The following is a 17,485-nucleotide window of genomic DNA, read 5'->3' on the forward strand; positions in this document are numbered from 1 at the left end:
GGGCCTCAGTCTGACGATGGAGGCGACCCAAGACTCACCCTGACAATGGAGAGAAACCCTCTCCCCTGATTCAGTCTGAAGAAGGATCTCGACCTGAAGGGTCACACATTCCTTCTATCCACTGCGTATCCCGCTGAGTTGCTCCAGCATTTTGTTTCTATCAGTCGGCTGAAGTCTGTTTCCATGCTGTATCTTTCAATTCCATTAAATAAAAAATACACCAACATTTTATTTGCATTGTGTAATATTTTATAAATCTTTAAAACCAGTGCAGATATCTTTTGGTTTTGAGCCAGAAACTCCATGGATAACTAATTTGAAGTTCTTCAGAGATGCTGCCTGACCCACTGAGCTGCTTCAACACTGCGTGTCCTTTTGTGCAGTCATCTGCTGAGCAACATCTGCCGTTCCTTGTTTCTAAATTAAAGTTGGTGTTGATATAACCTCACAGGTATCCATTCATCCACAATTTCTACTTCTGCCTTGAGTGTAGACACCCAGAGATGGTTCAGAGGTGGGTGGCGCAGCAGTAGAGTTGCTGTCTTACTGCGCTTGCAGCGCCGTAGACACAGGTTCGATCCCGACCAAAGATGCTAGATTGATCTCGACTATGTTTGCTGTCTGTATGGAGGTTTGTACGTTTTCCCTGTGCTCGCGTGGGTTATCTCCGAGATCTTCGGTTTCCTCCCACACTCCAAAGACGTCCAGGTGTGCAGGTAAATTGGCTTGGTAAATGTAAAAAATGAATTCCTTTACCTATTTCAATCAATACCGATTTACCTCCCTAAAAGCTTTTTTAAAAAACTTGACTGTGATTACAAACTTTATCTGGGATTATAAAACTCATAGAACTCATAAATTACATTTATGTAAACCTAAAGAAATCGGTGGACTGGCTCTTCCCAATTTTCTTTTTTATTACTGGGCAACTAATATTAAAAATGCAATCTACTGGATGAAAGATATATGTCAAGAAGTAAACTGGTTAAAAATGGAGAGGGAAGATTGTCCGTCTTTCAATATAGATGCGATTCTTATTTCTCCAATACATCTAAATAAATCAAAGTATGAGAAAAATCCGATAATTCATAGCACCCTACGAATTTGGAAACAGTTGAAATCAACCCTGAAATTGAGAAATTTCTCTCTCTTCTTACCAATCGCCAACAATCCCTCGTTTAAACCGTCTACTTTGGATAAGGCGTTTGAACAAGGGGAAAATCTAGGAATCAAAACGTTGGGAGATCTTTATGAGAAGGGGATTTTCTTCTCGTTTCAAGAATTACAGGTTAAATATCATTTGAAAGTCAGTAATCTTTTTAGATATCTTCAAATCCGAGACTATGTGAGAACACACACGCAAGGCGGTCATCCTATGGGCCCAGATATATTAGACGAATGCATGAATAGTAAGGCGGATACAAGTAAGTTAATATCCTATATTTACAATACCCTTTTAACTGCACATATCCCATCTTCGGAAATAATTAGGCGAGCATGGGAAGATGTATTGGGTTTATTAATTTCAAAGGATAGTTGGGAGTAAAGCCTTTTATACATACATTACTGTTCTCTTAATGTTAAGCATTCCCTTATACAATATACAATACTGCACAGACTTTATTATTCAAAGTCTAAATTGAACAAGATCTTCCCAAATGTCTCTCCTATTGTGATAAATGTCTCCTCCAAGATGCGACTATAACCCACACTTTTGCTTCCTGTACAGAGTTACAAAACTTGTGGAGGGAAATTTTTAATATCTTTTCCAAATTAGTTAAAACTAAATTGGACCCTGATATAAAATTGATCACATTAGGTATGTCAGAGGCCTGTTCTAAGTTAACAATATTTCAAAGATGTTTCCTCAACTATGGCCTAATAACAGCAAAAAAATTAATACTTACATTTTGGAAACAGCCAACAGTCCCTGCAGTGAAGATGTGGATTACAGATATGGCTGTCACTACATTTGGAAAACATTAGGCTTGTCTTGGAGGAAAAACCAGATCAATTTCTTAAGACATGGACAACCCTTCACTGAATGTTTACAAGAATAGTATGGTGAAACAAATATTGGGGGGGTGGGAGGGGGCAAGGTATATCTCCATTTTTTCTTATTCCTCTATCTTTCTGCTTCACTGCTTTGGTAGTTTAGGGGACTTTTTCCTCGTTCTTCTCTCTTTTCACTTTTTCCTTTCTTCTTTTCTACTTTTCTTGCTTTTTCTTTTCCCATTTTTTCTAATTTCACAATTTAGGTTATAAGGTTAAAAATGAAGCTGTACAATAATTGTATAATTCTAGATGCCGAACGTTTTATCTTTGTACAATTGCTTCTAATATTTTTTTTTAATGTAAAAAATGTCCCGTGTGTGCGGGATAGTGTTACAATGCGGGGATCGCTTGTCGGCGCGGACCTGGTGGGCCGAAGGGCTTGTTCTCGCGCTGTATCTCCAAACTAACCTAAACTGATGGTCTGCCACTCATTTAATGGGTAAGATGTTATTTTCTCTTTGTAAATAAACTATAGTTAATAGGGCTATGTTATTCTGAGTGAGTGCTGTGGTGACCCTGCAAGGTTGGGGCCGGGCTGGTTGCTAAGGCAGGAATCTTTGGGCAGGATTCATTCATCGCCCAACTGACGAGACATAGGGAACGCGGGCAGGGGCTGCACCAAAGATCCTATACTCCTCCAGGATCTTTGGGCTGCACTAGAGGCCAAAGATTATGCTAGAGGCTGATTGAGGTGGGGGGCGGGGTTTGTATTTGACTGACATGTCCCACGCGCTGCTGAGGCGGGAGTATGGGTTTTTCTGGCTGTTAATTGGCGGGCCCCGGCACGCACGCGCGGGGGTGGGCTGGGCGAACTGGCGGTTGACAGTTGACTGGCTCGCTGCTGAGGCGGCGGTTGGCTGAGCGCGCGCACGGTGAAACCGGCTGCTGCTTGGCCCGCTGCCGAGGAGGGAGGGTGCGTTGAGTCGGCTGCTGATTGGCAGGAGCTAGCTCGTCGCTGAGGTGGGAGCTGCGCTGGCCGGTGATTGACGGATCCCAGCCGGCGTGGGGCGGGGCTTCGCTGGTCGCTGATTGACAAGTCGCAGATCGCCAGGTGCGGCGACATGATGCCACAAGTTCAGTTGTCTCTCTCGGTAAAGGTAAGTTTTGACCTCTGCTCAACTCCTAGCCCTGGGTGGGGATCAAAGCGACGGCATTTAAACTTGCGGAGGGAAAGCAAACTGGTGACGCTAGAACTGCAGATTCTGGAAACGGAGGAATTCAGCGGGTCAGGCAGAATCTGTGGAGGGAATGGACAAGTGACGTTTCGGGTCGGCTCTCTTCTTCAAGCTGGGGGAAAGTGGGAAAAGAGATGAGAAGGAGGGGGTGGTCCATGCCTGCCAAATGAAAGGTGGATACAAGTGAGGAGGAGTGACTGACAGATGGATGGAATAAATCAGCCATGCAGCACAGAAACTGGCCCTTCAGCCCAACTTCATGTCAACCAAGATGCCCCATCAACACTCGTCCCACCTGCGTGTGTTTGATCCATATCCCTCTAAACCTTTCCTACTGTGTACTGTCCAAATGTCTTTTAAATATTGCAATGGTACCTGCCTCACCTACCTCCTCTGGCAGTTCATTCCATATATCCACCACCCACCAAGTGAAAATGTTGCCTTCAGGTTCCTGTTACATCTTTCCCTATTTAGTTTCATTTATTGTGACGTTCACAGAGGTACAATGAAAACCTGTTTTGTTACTTGCGCTCAAGCAACTGAAAGACTGTACATGATTACATTCAAGCCGTCCACAATGTACAGATACAAATTTGCTGACGACACTACTGTAGTCAGACTTATTTCAAAGGGAGACGAGGCAGCCTACAGAGAGGAAGTCCTGAAGTTGACAACCTGGTGCTCAGAAAACAATCTGGCTCTGAACACCAGGAAAACAAAAGAGCTCATTGTCGACTTCAGGAGGCACAGCACCGACTTAGTCCCCCTACACATCAACGGCGAGTGTGTGGAGAGGGTCAACACCTTCCGGTTTCTCGGCGTCCATATCGCTGCTGATATCTCCTGGACAGACAACACGACAGCGGTCATCAAGAAGGCTCAGCAGCGGCTGCACTTCCTGAGGGTCCTCAGGAAGCACAACCTGGACTCTAACCTGCTGCTGACCTTTTACCGCTCGTCCATCGAGAGCCTGCTGACATACTGCATTACAGCATGGTATGGCAGCTGCACCATGGCAGACAGGGAGAGGCTTCAGAGGGTAACTAGGACAGCGCAGAAGATCATTGGTTGCCCTCTCCCCTCCCTGATGGATATCTACACCTCCCGCTGCCTTAGCAGGGCAAAGAAGATCATCAAAGACAGCTCCCATCCTGCGTTTGGACTGTTCGACCTGCTGCCCTCTGGAAGGCGCTATAGGTGCATCAAATCCAGGACAAATAGACTCAGAAATAGTTGCTTTCCGAAAACTATAACTACTCTGAATTCAAATTCACACATGCACTGACTTCACAGCCCAACACCCGGACTTCCATCTGTATATATGTATATATGTATGTAGCGCCAAAGAATTGTGCACCTATCCCCCCCCCCCCTTCTCCCTTCTGTTTTTGTTTTTCTGTTTCTTGTTCTTTTGTGCTAAATTGTATGTATGCACTGAGTACGAGCAGCTTTCAGTTTCACTGTACATGTATAGTGACAATAAATGGCATATCTATACTGGATAAAGGGAATAATACTTAGTGAAGGATAAAGTCTGATTAGATAGTCATAGGGTCTTGATTTCCCTACTAGGGCAAAAGACTGCATTCACCATATTCCCCTCATGACAAAAGGAGACAAAGGGGTGTCAGATAAGGAGAGTAGAGGAGGCATGAAATGTAAAGTCGGAGAGAGGGATATGGGTGGAAGAGGACTGGATGGAGAAGCAAAAGAGGAGGAACTCAGGGTTGGGTGATGAGGGCACGAATGAGGGAAATGAGGAGAGTGACTGGGAGGGGGGGGGGGGGGGGTTGTTGACGGGAAATGGTGGAAGAAATGGGAGCACACTGGCAAGGGGGCATTGGCAAGGAGGAAGAATGGATGTTGGGGGGGGGGGGGGATAGAATATATTACATGAGGTTGGAGAACCCATTGTTCATAACCAAAGCACAAAGTGTTGGAGTAACTCAGTGACTCAGCCGCATCGGGGGAGAGAATGGATAGGCAACATTTCAGTCCATGATCCTTCTCCAGTCTGAAGAAAGGTCCTGACCTGAAAAGTCATGGAAATATAGAAAATAGGTGCAAGAGTAGGCCATTCAGCCCTTCGAGCCAGCACCACCACTAATCATCCACAATCAGTACCCTGTTCCTGTTTTCTCTCCATGCCCCTTGATTCCGTTAGCCCTAAGAGCTTTGTCTAACTCTCTCTTGAATACATCCAGTGAATTTGCCTCCACTGTCTTCTGTGGCAGAGGATTCCACAGATTCACATCTCTCTGGCTGAAAATGTTTTTCCTCATCTCAGTCCTTAATGGCCTTCCCCTTATTCTTAAACTGTGACCCCTGGTTCTGGATTCCCCGAACATCGGGAACATTTTTCTTGCATCTAGCCTGTCCAACCCTTTAAGAATTTTATGTGCTTCTATAAGGTCCCCTCTCATCCTTCTAAATTCCAGTGAATATAATTCCAGTCGATCCATTCTCTCGTCATATGTCAGTCCCGCCATCCCGGGAATTAACCTGGTGAATCTACAATAGCAAGAATGTCCATCATCAAATTAGGAGATCAAAACTGCACACAATACTCCAGGTATGGGCTCACCAGGGCCCTGTACAACTGCAGTAGGACCTCCTTGCTCCTATACTGAAATCCTCTCGCTATGAAGGCCAACATGCCATTGGTTTTCTTCATTGCCTGTTGTACCTGCATGCTTACTTTCAGTGACTGATGTACACGGACACCTAGGCTTCTTGTACCTCCCCTTTTCCTGACCTGACACCATTCAGATAATAATCTGTCGCTTTTTCTTGCCACCAAAGTGGATAACCTCACATTTATCCACATTATACTGCATCTGCCCACTCACCCAACCTATCCAAGTCACCCTGCAGGCTCATAGCATCCTCCTCGCAGCTCACACTGACACCCAGCTTTGTCATCCGCAAAACTGGAGATGTTACATTTAATTCCTTCCTCTAAATCGTTAATATATATTGTAAATAACTTGGGTCCCAGCACTGAGTCTTGCAGCACCCCACTAATCATGGGCGGAAATCCCGGGGGGGCCAGGGGGGACACGTCAAGACAAATGTGGGTCCCTTGAAGACAGAAACAGATGAATTTATTATGGGGAACAAGGAAATGGCAGACAAATTGGACAGGTACTTTGGATCTGTCTTCACTAAGAAAGACACAAACAATCTCCCAGATGTACTGGAGGGCAGAGGACCTCGGGTGATGAAGGAACTGAAGGAAATTCCCATTAGGCAGGAAATGGTGTTGGGTAGATTGATAGGATTGAAGGCTGATAAATCCCCAGGGCCTGATTGTCTGCATCCCATGGTACTTAAGGAGGTGGTGGCATTGATGATCATTTTACAATGCTCTATATATTTAGGATCATTTCCTATGGATTGGAGGGTAGTTAATGTTATCCCACTTTTTAAGAAAGGCGGGAGAGAGAAAACTGGGAATTATAGACCAGTTAGCTTGACCGGTGCTGGGGAAGATGCTGCATTGAATTATAAAAGATGAAATAGCGGCACATTTGGAGAGCAGTAACAGGATCGGTCCAAGTCAGCATGGATTTACGAAGGGGAAATCATGGTTCCCTAATCTTTTTTGAGGATGTAACTAGGAAAATGGACAAGGGATGTATTGTGCCTGGACTTTCACAAAGTCTTTGATACGGTCCCACATAGGAGATTAGTGGGCAAATTAGAACATATGGTATTGGGGGTAGGGTACTGACATAGATAGAAAATTGTTTGGTAGACAGGAAACAAAGAGCAGGGATTAACAGAATGGCAGGCAGTGACTAGCGGGGTACCGCAAGGCTCGGTGCTGGGATCGCAGCTATTTACCATATACATTAATGATTCAGATTAAGTGATTAAAAGTAACATTATCACATTTGCTAATTACACAAAGTTGGGTGGCAGTGTGAACTGAGGAGGATGCTATGAGAATGCAGGGTGATGTGGACAGGTTGGGTGAGTGGGCAGATGCATGGCAGATACAGTTTAGTGTGTATAAATGTGAGATTATCCACTTTGGTAGCAAGAACAGGAAGGCAGATTACTATCTGAATGGTGTCAAGTTAGGAAAAGGGGAAGTACAACAACATCTGGGTGTTCATCTGGGTGTTCTTGTACATCAGTCACTGAAAGTAAGCATGCAGTTACAGCAGGCATTGAAGAAAGCTAATGGCATGTTGGTCTTTATAACAAGAGGAGTTGAGTATAGGAGCAAAGAGGTCCTTCTGCAGTTGTACAGGACCCAGATGAGACCCCACCTGGGGTATTGTGTGCAGTTTTAGTCTCTAAATTTGAGGGAGGACATTTGTGCTATTGAGGGTGTGTAGCATAGGTTTATAAGGTTAATTTCCGGGATGGCGGGACTGTCATATATTGAAAGAATGGAGCGACTGCGATTGTATACACGGGAATTTAGAAGGATGAGAGGGATCTTATTGAAACGTGTATATATACAATTATTAAGGGATTGGATATGCTAAACATGTTCCTGATGTTGGGAGTCCGAACCAGGGGCCACAGTTTAAGAATAAGGGGTAAGCCATTTAGAACGGAGGGGGTAAGCCATTTAGAACGGAGATGAGGAAAAACTTTTTCACCTAGAGAGTTGTGAATCTGTGGAATTCTCTGCCTCAGAAGGCAGCCGAGGCCGATTCTCTGGATGCTTTCAAGAGAGTGTTAGATAGAGCTCTTAAAGATAGCGGAGTCAAGGGATATGGGGAGAAGGCAGGAACGAGGTACTGATTGTGGAAGATCAGCCATGATCACAATGAATGGCGGTGCTGGCTCGAAGGGCCGAATGGCCTACTCCTGCATCTATTGTCTATAACCGACTCAAGCATCTTCCCCACTACTGATGTCAGGCTAACTGGTCTATAATTCTCTGTTTTCTCTCTCCCTCCTTTCTTAAAAAGTGCATTTACATTAGCTACCCTCTAGTCCAAAGGATCCACCTCCTTGAGTACTCTGGGATGCAGACCATCAGGGCCCGGAGATTTATCTGCAGTCCCAACAGTGTACCCAACATAATTTCATGACTATTGTGATTTTCCTTCAGTTCCTCCATCACGCTGAATCCTCGGTCCCCTAGTATTTCTGGGAGATTTTGTCTTCCTTGGTGAAGACAGGACCAATATACTGCCATTTCCTTGTTTCCTGTTATAAATTCACCTGTTTCTGACTGGAAGGGACCTACATTTGTCTTCACTAATCTTTTCCTCTTCACATATCTAAATAAGCTTTTATAGTCAGTTTTTATATTCCCTGCAAGCTTTCTTTCATGGCCTTTCCCCCTCTGAATTAGCCCCTTTGTCCTCCTTTGTTGAATATTAAATTTCTCTCAGACCTCCGGTTTGCTGCTTCCACTGGCAAATTTTTATACTTCTTCGGATTTAACATTATCCCTAATTTCCCTCGTTAGCCTTGGTTGAGCAGCCTTCTCTGTTTTATTTTTAAGTCAGACAGGGATGAACAATTGTTGTAATTCATCCTTGCGATCTTTAAATCTTTGCCATTGCATTTACACCATTGACCCTCTAAGTATCATTTGCCAGTATATCCGTGCCAATTCCCATCTCATACTATCAAAGTTACTTTTCTTTAAGTTCAGGACCCTTGACTCTGAATTAACTGTCACTCTCTATCTTAATGCAGAAATCCACCATATTATGGTCATAGTTGCCCAAGGGGCTTTGCACAACAAGATTGCTAACTAATCCTTCCTCATTACACAATACCTAGTCTAGGATGGCCTGCTCTCCAGTAGTTTCCTCTACATATTGGGTTAGAAAACCATCCCGTATACACTCTAGTAAATCCTCCTCCTCAATGTTGTTACCAATTTGGTTTGCTCAATCTATATGTAGATTAAAGTCACACCAGATAACTGCTATACCTTTGCCACAGGCACCTTTAATTTCTTGTTTGATGCTATTCCCAAACTCACTACCGCTGTTTGGTGGTCTGTCCACAACTCCCAACAAGCGTTTTCTGCCCTTGGCTATTTCGCAATTCTACCCATACATAATCTACAGCATCCAAGCTGACATTTCTCCATACTATAGCATTAATCTCCTCTTTAACCAGCAATGCTACAAAACATCATCTTCCTTTCTGTCTATCCTTCCTGAATTTTGAAAACCCCTACATATTTGAGCGCCCAGCCCTGGTCACCCTGGAGCCATGTCTCCGTAATCCCAACTATATCATATCCGGTAATAACTAACCGCATTGAATTCATCCACCTTATTATGAATGCTCCTCGCTTTAAGGCACAGAGCTTTCAGGTTTATTTTTCTTTTCTTCCTTTTACCTTTTGCTTCTGTTCAGGAACAGCTTCTTCCCTACAGCCATCAATCAGGCTATTAAACACTACATTAAGCTATGAACTACAATAGACTATTATTATTATTGCACTGTTATTGTGTTTTTTTCTGAGTTTTTGTTATTATTTATTATGATTACATATTATGTTGTGCTGCAGCAAGGAAGAGTTTCATTGTTCTATCTGGGACATATGACAATAACACACTCCTGATTCTTGCTCTCATTTTACGGCCCTCTGTCTCCCAGCCTTCATTGGTTCCCATCCCCCTGTCATGGGTGGGTTTTCTTGCACTCTCCGGTTAACTGCACGCATACCCGTTCAAGTTGTTGTCCCCATCTCCCCACTATTTAATGGTCAATACAAAATGTTGCACTATATTTTGGTATGCATGGCATTAATAAACCAATACAATACCAGTACCAATGCTAGGTATGGACACTCTACCCGTTCTGTCAAAATATAAACCAGTGTCTGAACTAGAAATCACGATGGATCGGGCAAACAAACCAGTATCTCCAGTTCCTTGCAGTCCCTTTCTGTCTTTTTTTAAATGTTCATCCTTCCTGATCTGGATATCTAGTACATCCTGCAAAATGGCACAGCCCATTTGCCATTTCAATTCAAAGGACAAAGGACATTCATAGCATTAACTCAAAACTGAACACAGAGTACTGGATAACTTAGCGGGTCAGGCATTATCCCTGGAGAACATGGAACTACGTGGCATCCAGGAATAAACTTCCTTTAATAACTGTTTTTTTTCAACCTGCCCCACCCAAATCCCATTGAAACTGTGGCTCAGGTTCCTGCTTTAAGTTTTGGCTTGTAATGTTTAGCTATACGATACTCTATCCTCGAGTAAAAGAAAGCCAGTCAAGGAGATTGCAAAGTCAGATGGGAATAGCTACAGGAGAATTTAAATATGTTTAAGAAACAAGCAGATAGATGGCAGGTAAATTTCAATGTGGGCAAAGTCCTTCATAACGTTTCCAACAAAGCCAGTTACTTAAATGGAGAGAGAATCTTGTCTGTAATATTGAATTTATTCTGGGGGAAATGTTGCTTTCCTGACGGAAATTAAACTGATGATATGGCAACAATGCTGGCTGGCACACACAACATTTGGATGCATTTCAAGATTGCTATGAGGTAATCCAATCATTTTATAAATCACACTTAAAATACTGTGTACCATTAATCCAAAGAATTTATTGCACCAGTTGAACAAATACAGAGGGAGGCATTCAGAATAATTGAGGGGATTAAGGGAATGAATTATGAAAGACAAATATGTGAATTGAGATGTTCTCATTAGAAGAGTGATGGATGAGAGGTGATTTGATTGTTATTAAGATTCTAACGGGACTCCATAATGAAGACAGTGCTAAGTTGTTTCACCTCGTCAGTTATAGATGGATTGATGGAGATTAATTTCTCCATTATTGTTGTATATTTTAACTAGCAGGATAATGGAAGATAATGGCTTTATCATTATCCATTGTCTTCCATAGCCCAGCTGGTAGAGCTGTTCCTCATAGCATCAGAGACCCAGGCTCAATCCTGACCTGTTTGTCTGGAGTTTCCACGTTCTTCCTGTGGCCGTGTGGGTTTCCTCCAGGTGTTCTGATTTCCTCCCACATCCCAAAAATGTGTGGGTTCATAGGTTAATTGGTCTTTGTAAATTGCCCCTAGTGTGTAGGGATTCGGTGATCTGAAGAGTCTGTTTCCATGCTCCAATCTTTCAATCAATCATCTAGCTGGACTTCTTTTTCATCAGTATTCCTCTGAGAAAGCCTGAATTTTTCAGAAAAAGACATTTATCCTGTCTATCCCCCTCATGATCTTATACACAGCTGTAAGATTACGTCCCATCCTCCTGCGCTCCAAGAAATTAAGTCCCAGACTGCACAATTCTTTATTAAAGCTACAATTTTCATGAGAAATTTAAAGAAACACTTTGGCCATTAAGCAGCAGTGTCCTTTGAAGGTAGTGCAGTCCCTAAGATATTTATGTTACCTGCTACTTGATTTATGCAGGTGGCCCAAGTTAAAACTTTTCCTATGATGATTTGTGATCACTATTGTGCTCAAGTGGAACAATGTTTTCTCACTGATGCTTGATTAATTGCTTGAACCTATTTTGAAATCAGAGATGTTGATGTGCTTTATTTTTGTGTATCACTCTAGTGCTTCCCACCAAAATTGTTATGCAGTCACTCAACTATATTAGAGTTCCCTGCCTAGAATTTAGATTATTTGGAAAATTGTCATCATAGCACGGCAGCAAGAGTTGAACCTGCAAGGGGTGTACACAGTGCATATTACGGAGCCTCTTCAGGTTATGAGGAGGATGAAGGATTGCAGGAGAGCATGCCAGGAACAGTCCCAGACATAACTCAATGTGGGGTGGGCACATGGTACAGGATTACTTACTTTCTTAGCAGTCATAGAGCATGAAAACAGGCCCTTCGGCCCAACTCTGCCAACTAAGGGTGCAACCCCAGACTGAGTGACCTGACCCGACCATGAGTCTTGGGCCTCTTCCCGCTGCACTTTGGGTGACAGAAAACATCCTGTGAAAGAAATTATCCAGGAAACTGTTGAAAGTCTGTTTATTATGCATATTTTGCACAATAAAGGCTTCAATATTCCTATAGGGTAGCCCAGAGACATTCAGGATAGTTTGGTATATTCAATTCACCTCAACCCTATTGGATATTGGACTTGGTCCAGGGAACTGATGCGCTGCAATGCTGAAAACTATATTCTGAACTCTATCTTTGCCCTATCATACTTGAGTATGAACTGATTGTATCAATGATTGGTATGTCAGAATTATTTGGGTAGCATACAAAATAAAGATTTTCACTGTACTGTAGTACACATGACAATAAAAAAACCTAAAATCATCAGATATGCGCTTACAGCTATCAGGAGCGATTTTTGTTTTGTATACAATGTGGCTGTTAAAATCTGTAACCTGATAGCTGTGAGAAGCTTATTGCTGATAACTTGTGCCATGTTATCTCTGGGATACCCTCTAGGAACATATTATTAATGAAGTGTTCACGGAAAAACAAAACTTGATTAGGCACTGTCAACTTCATTTTAATGAAATGGAAATTGTGTTTAACATATTTATTGGCGTTTATTGAATACATATCTATCAAGAACGATAAGGAAAGCTGCTATTTTAATTTCCAAAAAGCATATGATAACAAATTGAAGGCCACAGCATAAGATAAACACTCACGGTGTTAAGAGCAATACATTAGCATGGATGGAGATTTGGTTAACAGAAGGATGAGTGAAGATTACTGCAAATTATAATTGATGGGGTGCCAAAGTAATCATAGTTTATATTAATGATTTGCAAAAAGGTTTAGGTACAGCTTATTCCCGTTGCCTAGTAACAAGTCACGTGAGGGTCGAGAGCTGAGATTCAAACCGAGGTCAGAGGGCATAACGGGCTGATGTGTACAAGAAGAGTTTGAGGAGATTTTTATTAAACGAGGCACAAGTTGTTTGGCAAAGCTTGGTGTCACTTGTCCTTTACGTTCGGTCGTGAGATTTACTGGATTCTACAATTGGTGTAGAGTGACTACGTTAAGAACCCCGCCAGGACGCATGCGTGTCATATCGCTTTCACGCTTGCGAAACGACAGGCGGGGTGGAGCGTTCCCCCGCAGCGGTAAGTTTGAAATCGCGACCTGCAGGTAAGTGATTTACTCTACGGTAGTTTTTGTCCCCGCGCTGTTTTTTACACAGGGGGGGAAGCTGGACAAAATAGTGTTCACAAGTGCTGCGACTAAAGCTGGCTGGGGAAGACCGCAAAGTTGCGGGAGCCAGCAGCAGCTGAAGGCACAAGCGCCGTAAGGGATCAGCTGTGCCGACTTTTAGAAACATAGAAATTAGGTGCAGGAGTAGGCCATTCGGCCCTTCGAGCCTGCACCGCCATTCAATATGATCATGGCTGATCATCCAACTCAGTATCCCGTACCTGCCTTCTCTCCATACCCCCTGATCCCCTTAGCCACAAGGGCCACATCTAACTCCCTCTTAAATATAGCCAATGAACTGGCCTCAACTACCCTCTGTGGCAGAGAGTTCCAGAGATTCACCACTCTCTGTGTGAAAAAAGTTCTTCTCATCTCGGTTTTAAAGGATTTCCCCCTTATCCTTAAGCTGTGACCCCTTGTCCTGGACTTCCCTAACATCGGGAACAATCTTCCTGCATCTAGCCTGTCCAACCCCTTAAGAATTGTGTAAGTTTCTATAAGATCCCCTCTCAATCTCCTAAATTCTAGAGAGTAGAATTTTTGGACCCGCGCTGGCCAGAGCACCACGGCCGGGCGGGAGACTATTCAGATGGGGCCGTCGACTTTTGACAAATCGAAAACGGCAGGAGGCGGGGTGGAACGACGTTCCCCCGTAGCGACAATTTAAACCAGGACCTGCAGGTAAGAGTGCTATGCAGACTTTTTGTGTTTTCCCATGCTGATTACAGGTGGAGAAACCAACGGGCTGCGACAAAGCTGGTGGGCTAGCAGCGGCCAGCGGCACTTGAATCACCTATAATGGGATCAACTGTGCCCGATGTCGCGTCCGCACCGGCCAGATCCATTCCGCGGTCGGGCGGTAAGGCAAGACAAAAAACCATCAAAGTCGTGGACTAAGAGGAGTCCGACTTTGAGCAGCCGCGGGCGGCCAGTGACCGTGAGCGCTGGAGCCGGATGGAGCGGTGTGTGGAGCATTTGCTCCAACGTGACAGGCTCCGGGAGATGGAGTCGAGTCACTGTGGGCTCTATGTAAAACCCACAGCAGCACCTCTTGTAGGGCTGCACAGTGCTTCTCCCTCGTCAGAGGGGAGTACTGGGGGTCAGTTCTGGGCTGATCCTGAAGAGGGGTTTGCAGAACAGAAATCAAGTGTGCAGGGGGTGCAGGAACGTGAAAATCTACTGGACATGGTGTCCAACTTCATACAGCCAGACCAGACTGGCCAAAACCTGGAGGAGATGGACATGTTGCAGGACCAACAGGAAGCACTGGCACTGCTTTGCAACACACGGCCATAGACAGCACTCTTACACACCCAACAGTAGAACAAGACCGACTGGTGAAAGCTCGAAGGTCCGGTACACCAAACATGAGTCTTTCTTAGGCCATGGCCCAGACCGGCCTTCTTGGAAGATACGCAAACCTCCAACATCAACTAAACCACAAACCCAGACACCAACGCCTCAACATCAACGAAGGATTTACAAAAAGAAGTAAACCTGCCACTGATAACTATGGAGGTAGGTGGGTCTGGTTCCCTACAAATTGCAGGGAGCATGGAGGTTAGGGGGGGGGGGGGAGGGGCAGAGTTTACTCTCCTTTCTGGATGCATGGAGTATGTTAACTACCGATACATATATTTAAGCAGTATCCAGGGATATACAATAGAATTATACACAAGTACAGCCTTCCAGTTCAACATATACCGAACCGAATGTTCGTACTTTCCGGTAAAGAAAAATCAGAAGCGCAGGCTGAACTGGAGCGGCCTTTCGCAAAAGGGGTAATTGAAAAATCCCAACACGAACCGCTAGAATTTGTGTCCAATATCTTTACCAAAATCAAAAAAAAAAAAAAAAAAGATGGTGGTTGTCGCATCATCATAGATCTGACCAAATTGAATACATTTGTACATTATATTCATTTTTAAATGTAAACCTTTGTTACTGCTAAACAATTGATTTCCAAAGGTTACTTCATGGCTAGCATCGATTAAAAAAATGCTTACTATTCATTGTCTATACGAGGTGACCACAGATGTTACTTAAAATTCAACTGGATGGGACAATATGGCAATATAGAGCGCTGCCAAATGGGTTAACATCAGCCCCCAGGCTGTTCACAAACATTTTGAAACCAGCCCTAGCGTTTCTACGGAAACAAAAACACATGGTCATGGCATATCTAGATGAAATACTTATTGTGGGCAAAACTTTGGAATTGGCCAAACAAACTGTAACAGCCACAAAACAGTTATTTGAAAAACTGGGGTTTATTATCCATCCAGTTAAATCTAAATTAACGCCTTCCACTACAATGGACTATTTTGGGTTTACCATTGACTCAGTTCACATGTCGGTGACTTTGCCAAAGGGAAAGGCTATAGACTTAATAGAGGCTTGCAATAATCTCATTGACATCAGTAACCGTCCATCAGATTGGTAGCAAAAGTAATTGGCAAAATGGTGGCTGCTTTTCCAGCCACACAATTTGGACCTTTACATCACCAACATTTACAGAGAGCAAAAATACAAGCACTCAAAATCAATGCTGGTCATTTTGACAGACCAATGAAGCTACCAATCAAAGCTATAATGGAACTAAAATGGTGGATAGATAACATCTGGCTTTGTTTCAATCCAATCATTATCAGCAACCCTTCTATGGTGCTACAAACTGATGCCAGTGCACTTGGTTGGGGTGCCACCAATTCCATCTCCAGCTGTGGAGGTAGATGGACTGCTCAGGAGGCATCATTATTACTTAACACTGGGCATAAACTACCTGGAAATGTTGGGTGCATTATATGGCCTAAAGTCATATTGTACTGGGTCATATCACCAGCATGTTAGACTATAGATTGACAATACCACCGTGGTAGCATATATCAACCACATGGGTGGAAACAAATCGACATCATGTGACAATCTGCCTAATACAATTTAGCAGTGGTGCATCCAGAGAGATATTTGGATATCAGCTACTTACCTACCAGGTAAACTAAATTTAGTGGCAGACACCAGGTCACGCAAATTTACTGAAAACGTATGTTGAATAAAAAGTATTTGCTGATATTACAGCACGATATGGAACACCAGATATCGATCTATTCACATCCAGGCTTAATCACCAGTTATCAAATTATGTTTCATGGGAACCAGACCCTGGGGCAGCGGCAACAGATACATTTTCGCTGCATTGGGGGGGAAATTGTTTATTTATGCATTCCCTCCTTTCTGCCTCATTAGTCGGGTATTAAGGAAAATACAGCTAGGACTCTGCGTCTGGCATTTTGGTAGTACCCGATTGGCCTACTCAACCATGGTTCCCAGTGATAATGAACATGGTATTAGAACCATGTATCACCATCCTGAATAGACCAGATTTGTTGGTTCATCCCGTAACAAGGGATAGCCACCTATGCCATAACTATTTGAATATTAATTTGTAGAGTTTAAAAATACCTCTACTACAGCTGGGACTGACGGACCGAACAGTGAATATGATTTTGGTGGCCCTAAGACAGTCCACCAAAAAACAGTATCTGGTCTATATCAGGAAGTTGGAGATGTATTGTAACAAAAACAGCATCACCTACGGAGATATGAACATCCCGTCTGTTCTGGAATACCTGGTAGGCCTCCATTATGATGAGGGGCTCAGTTATAGTGCCATCAACTGCGCCAGAAGTGCCTTATCGACTTATCTATGGCAAGGAACAGAGTGTTATTCTGTTGGAACTCACCCACTGGTAACAAAATATATGAGGGGAATTTTTAATACCAATCCCCCAAGAACCAGGTACTCCCAAATATGGGATGTGAGTATTGTCCTGAAGATGCTCAGGAATTGGTCTCCAGCAACAGCTCTGTCCCTACATAGACTGACATTAAAAACAGTCATGCTAATGGCATTGGTCACGGCACAAAGGGTACAGTCATTACATAAATTAAGACTGGACAACATGACCTCTACATCTGAAAATATTACGTTTCATACTTTTGAATTAGTAAAGCAGAACAGACAGGAATCAGCAGGCCTCAATATAGAATTTAGGTCATACCCAACAGATGATCGTCTCTGTATAGTAAGACATTTGTCGTTATACATGGAGAAAACGAAAATCATCAGAGGC

At 43.4% G+C, this 17,485-nt stretch overlaps 1 protein-coding gene and 1 long non-coding RNA gene across 3 annotated transcripts in view; one reads left to right on the plus strand and one right to left on the minus strand.

Moving 5' to 3' along the window:
- Positions 1-237: 237 nt before the first annotated feature.
- On the minus strand, positions 238-2,966 carry LOC129698023 (uncharacterized). The gene is made up of 2 exons (XR_008723608.1): positions 1,908-2,966; positions 238-725 (listed from the first exon to the last, which is right to left on the minus strand). It is a non-coding gene; the product is annotated as an uncharacterized LOC129698023 (long non-coding RNA).
- A 67-nt stretch (positions 2,967-3,033) lies between these two features.
- The window catches only part of trmt9b (tRNA methyltransferase 9B), a 43,926-nt gene continuing 29,474 nt past the window's right edge, over positions 3,034-17,485 (plus strand). The window contains exons 1-2 of one of the 2 annotated variants that reach the window (XM_055636841.1): positions 3,087-3,152; positions 13,170-13,289. The gene's annotated coding sequence lies outside the window, so the exon portion shown is untranslated. Of the gene's footprint in view, positions 3,153-13,169; positions 13,290-17,485 lie in introns of both variants that reach the window. The other variant, XM_055636840.1, reaches the window with a different exon arrangement.

The sequence above is a fragment of the Leucoraja erinacea genome, chromosome 6 (assembly GCF_028641065.1).
Source record: "Leucoraja erinacea ecotype New England chromosome 6, Leri_hhj_1, whole genome shotgun sequence".
Classification (NCBI taxonomy): Eukaryota; Metazoa; Chordata; class Chondrichthyes; order Rajiformes; family Rajidae; genus Leucoraja; species Leucoraja erinaceus.